Raw genomic sequence first — 5,263 nt, forward strand, 5'->3', positions numbered from 1 at the left:
TCTTCGTCGTACCACAAGGTCTAAGGGATGTTGTTGGTGTGTTGAATGGATTGGGGAATTATGGAAATGGATGAGGAGTGGTGTTTGGATTATAAGGGAAGATTGGATGTGTTTGTGGTGTGTTGTGTATGAAAATGAGATGTGATTTTTGTGTATGAATGCATGGGTTTTTATAGGGGGAATGGGAGAATATGTGGGTGATTGTTTAAGAGTGAATGTGGTTGTTATGATTGAGAGTGCATGTGGATGAAATAATGATGGAAAAAGAGCTAGGTTGTTGGTGTGTGAATGCATGTGTTGAATTGGTGGTGCAATGATGAAAGAGTAAGTGCATGTGTGTGTGAATGGTGGTAGCTAGGGTGAATTATGATGAATGCATGTGGAATAAAGATGGAGAAGGTGGTGTAATGATGAAGGAGTAAGTGCATGTGTGTGTGAATGGTGGTGCAATGATGGTTTTGGGGTTGTGATGCATGTGAATGCATGTGGCTAAGGGTTGTTGATTGGGCTAGAGGTTTTGCATGGCTCAAAGGATTGTTTGATTGGGCTAGGCCCTTTGTTTTATGTCCAAAGTGCATACAAGGCTTTCAAATTCGTCCAACACTTTGGCTCCAAGCATATGCTATCCATTCCAAGCCCAATTTTGCTCCAAAATGCTCCAAAATGCATCTTTTTGCTTCCTTAGCCATATGAACCTAAAAACACACGAAAATGGCTTAAACTACTAAAACAATTATGAATTAACAACATAGATGCACGAAAACAAGCTAAGTAAGTCGCCTAAATATGCTCCTATCAACTATGCTTCAAGAACAAGGGTACATATGGTCCTAATCTAGGCTAGGTGAGGATGATATGGGTTAACAAAGAACATGGCTAACACGGCTCAATGGGGTTAAACTTAAACACATAATGAATGAAGGGCACACGGCTTATTTGGCTTTGATGGTGGTTACTACACAACTTCATCTTGAATATGTGTTATGCAACTCAATAACATGCTTTGAATGAAATGGGCATGAGTTCTAGCATTTGGAACTAAGTGATGAAACGCCTTCTAAGTAGTAACCAAGCAAAGAATAATGAGATCATGCAACGACTTTAGAAAACAAGAATGCACAGATTAATAACTCTCCAAATAAACGTTTAGGCTCAAGTCTCTCAGGGATGTAGCGTTAATTTGAGTTCATTCCTTCAAGCATGTTACAAAAACTAATTCTATCTTTTGTGATTACATGTGAATTCGTAAACTATAACTACAACCAAGCATAAACCAAAGAGTATATCAAACGTCCATCCATGTTTGTAACTTTCTTTAACCATCATGCAATTAAAAACCAAATCCTCATCATTGTGTTGGAAGGTAACCTACGACACAAACAAACACACAAAAACAACTCTTTTTGGGTTTTTCAAAACAATTTTTCAATTTTTTATGGGTTTTTCGGATTTTTAAGTCAACACACACTAAAACACTCTGAAATGGCTTAAAAACACTTAAAAACAGTAAGGAACAACATTGGAAGTTATGGGTGATAAAATCCCACGAATTTGCATCAACAACATTAGTTACCCCCCCCCCCCCCCACACTTAAATCAAACATTGTCCTCAATGTTTCAAGCCTAAAATCACACCACACAAAAGCAAACACACAAACAGCAACTAAACACACTAAACATGGCAGAAAGTAACTAACAAAGAGAAGAGGTTAGGGACGCAAATCTGGTTATGGAGAGTAAATGCCATCTTCTCCTTGGTGATTCCATGGGTTGCCTCCCACGAAGCGCTTGCTTTAACGTCTTGCAGCCGGACGATGGTATGCTTATTCCCCATTACTTAGAACCCACGGCATGGAGGGTGATGTCCTCCACAACCTGCCCTTCAACATTTTCATCATATGGCTCAATGAATAGGAGGGGATAGTGATCCTCCCTGATGGTGTTGTTGTGGTTCCGAAAGTCAATGTACATGTTCCCACCACCTTGAAATCGGTTGGGCACCTGCACCAAAGAAGGTAACAACCTATTAGTTGAAATGGGAATTGACATTGGGATCGACGACTTACAAACATATTGTAGTGAAGGTTCAAAATCGGCAGCCCTATCAACAATGTCCCCATGGCTACTTTCGCCCATATTGGGTGGTTGTAGGGCAATCACTCCAAGTTCTTCTCCAACAGTGGTTCTTGATACATCCTTCGTGATAAGTGTGGATCCTTTCGGCCCTATGTCCCTATGCACATCTATGACAAAATAAGAATGACTATCGTTAGGATTCTTAATAGAGTCATAAACATTGAATTTAATTATATCACCACCAAACTCCATTGTTAGTGCTCCCTTGGCCACATCAATCTTTGTTTGAGATATTTTCATGAACGGACGGCCTAGCAAGAGTGGCAATGATGGAGCATGGCTCGAATCCTCCATTTCTAAAACATAAAAATCTGCAGGAAAGATGAGATGATTGACCTGCACTAAAACATCCTCAAGGACTCCCTTGGGATAAACATTAGAACGATCGGCCAATTGAATTATAACGCCATCTTGTTTTAACTCACCAAGGTTCATAGATGCATAAATGGAATATGGCATGACATTAATAGAACCACCTAAATCTAACATGCATTGTTCAAATCTAGTGTTTCCAATTATGCATGGGATAGTAAAGCTCCCTGGATCCTTACATTTTGGAGGTAACTTTCGCTGCAAAACCGCGGATACATTTTCACTTACTTTCACAACTTCTTTGTTTGAAATTCTTTTCCTAGTTGTGCATAACTCTTTTAAAAACTTTGCATACCTGGTGATAGGAGCATATTTATGCGCCTTAGTTTGCTTGTTTTCTTGCATTTATGTTGCTAGTACTTAGTAATTTTAGTACTTTAAGCTATTTTCGTGTGTTTGTAGGTCCAAAGGGCTAAAGGAGCAAGAAAGTGCATTTTGGTGCATTTTGAAGTAGTTTGGGGCATTAAATGGATTGCATATGCTTAAAGCCAAGTAGATGGACGAAATTGAAGACCAAAGGAGGCTAGGAATAAATAAAGAGATGAAGAAATGAAAGTGAAGAACAAAGAGTTCACATTCATCACCAACACAACCATGCAGCCACACATTCTTTCTCCACACTTTGCCGTGCATAACCCACCACTTTCCAACCTAATCCACATGCATTCATCATCATAACCTAGCTGCACAAGCCACTCCACATTCATCACCAACACAACCATGCAGCCACACATTCTTTCTCCATACCTTGTCCACTTCATCATTGCACCACATTCAGCCATTCACACCAACACAAACCTTTGCCATGCATTACTCCTTCATTTCCAGCCACTCCACATGCATTTCCAACCTAGCAGCCCCTTTAATCATTCATCCTAGCTGTTTTTCCATCATTAATTCAGCCAACACATGCACCCATCACCTAACACAAATCCCTTGCCGTGCAAAACAGCAAGCATTTTCCAGCTTTTCTCCTTCATTGCAGCCACACTCCTAGCTGTCATATTCCCTCTTTTAATCATTCATCCACCTATAAATAAACATCCATTGCAGCCACAAAGGGGGGGGGGATTCATTCATTCACACTTCACACCATAAAAACCCCCTTGTGCCGTGCCTTCCCCATCAATCCATTCAGCCATTTCAACCACTCCCCATCCATGCATACACACACCCTACCATTACACAACCATTCCTCCATACAAATAACTAAAGCCCTAAACATTTCCTTAGACCTTGTGCCACAACAAATAGGAAGAGAAGAGGGCCTAAACGTTCATACAATTCAAGTTTGAGTTGTTGGAATGTTTAGGTGTTTCTTTTCCTTTGATTTCAATGTTTAATTTAAATTCTCTTTGTTTTGTACGTATGAGGAACTAAACCCCCCTTGGCTGGGGGGGGGGATTCGAAATACATGTTTATGCTTGCAATATGATTTGATTACTTCTAATTGCGTTTCATAAGTTGTGAATTCAATTTACTTATCTATGTGAATTACACTTATTTATGTATGTTTATTGAGAGTGCACGCTTAATTTTCATGCATGAATATGACGCTAGAATATAAGTGAGTTTCACCTAATCGTTACAAACTTATATTCACAAGTAGTAAAAGTTGATGATCTCAATTGCGTTAAGTAAATTCTTGGCATAAGTTTCATGCAGTTCATAGTAACGAGTGCTTCGTCAATGCTTATGGTTTTCAAAGAACTTAATGATTCTTGCTTGTATCTCTATTATGCAGTTCATATAGGGAACTTGTGGGGAATGCTTTGGGTTGTCGTATGCAATCATCCAATTCAATAACGTTAGGAAAATCTGAGGGTTAATTAGTGCAATTCACGGTTAATATGGGGCGTTGAGAATTCATGGTTTATTGAAAAGCATTTGGAAATCGTTTTATATGCAAGTATAACATGTGTGGAGATGAACCCCTTAGCTAGCCTTCATTCCATTCATTAAATCCAAATTCGTTTTACAATCTGCTTAGTTTATTAACTTGTTTTGTTATTTCAATTTTCGTCAAATCAAACCCCCCCCCCTTTACTTTCTTGTTCTTTAGTGCTTAGAATCTGTTTAGTTTATGTTTTAAAGTATTTTGAATCAAGCCATAATCTTAAATTCGTCCAAAATTGGGTTTAAGGTCAGAAACTGCCTAGTTAGTGTTTTTAGGCAGTTTTGAGTCTTTTGAACTTGTTTTGAGTCTTTTGGTTTGTCTTAATGTTTTAAAGTTTAGTTTTGCATTCTTTGAGTCTAGTATAGTGTTTTATATTGTGTTTTTACGTTTTTGAGTCAAATCCAAGTGATTAACAATCCCTCCTAATCCCCGGTCCAGAACGATCCCTACTTACATACTTACTACAATTGATAAAAAGAGGGTTTAATTTGTGTGCGTATAATTCTCGCATCAAATTTTGGCGCCGTTGCAAGGGATTAGCACCAAAATTTGATGCGAGAATTATACGCACACAACTTAAACCCTCTTTTTATCAATTGTAGTAAGTATGTAAGTAGGGATCGTTCTTAACCGGGGATTAGGAGGGATTGCAAATCACTTGGAAACTGACTCAAAAACGTAAAAACACAATATAAAACACAATATAAAACACTATACTAGACTCAAAGAATGCGAAACTAAACGCTTAAAACACTAAAACAAACCAAAAGACTCAAACATCACCCAAAATACTCAAAACTACCTTAAAAACACTTTCTGGGCAGTTTTGAGCACTTTGGTGAATTTGGACGAATTTGT

This window comes from Pyrus communis, chromosome 5, assembly GCF_963583255.1.
Source record: "Pyrus communis chromosome 5, drPyrComm1.1, whole genome shotgun sequence".
NCBI lineage: Eukaryota > Viridiplantae > Streptophyta > Magnoliopsida > Rosales > Rosaceae > Pyrus > Pyrus communis.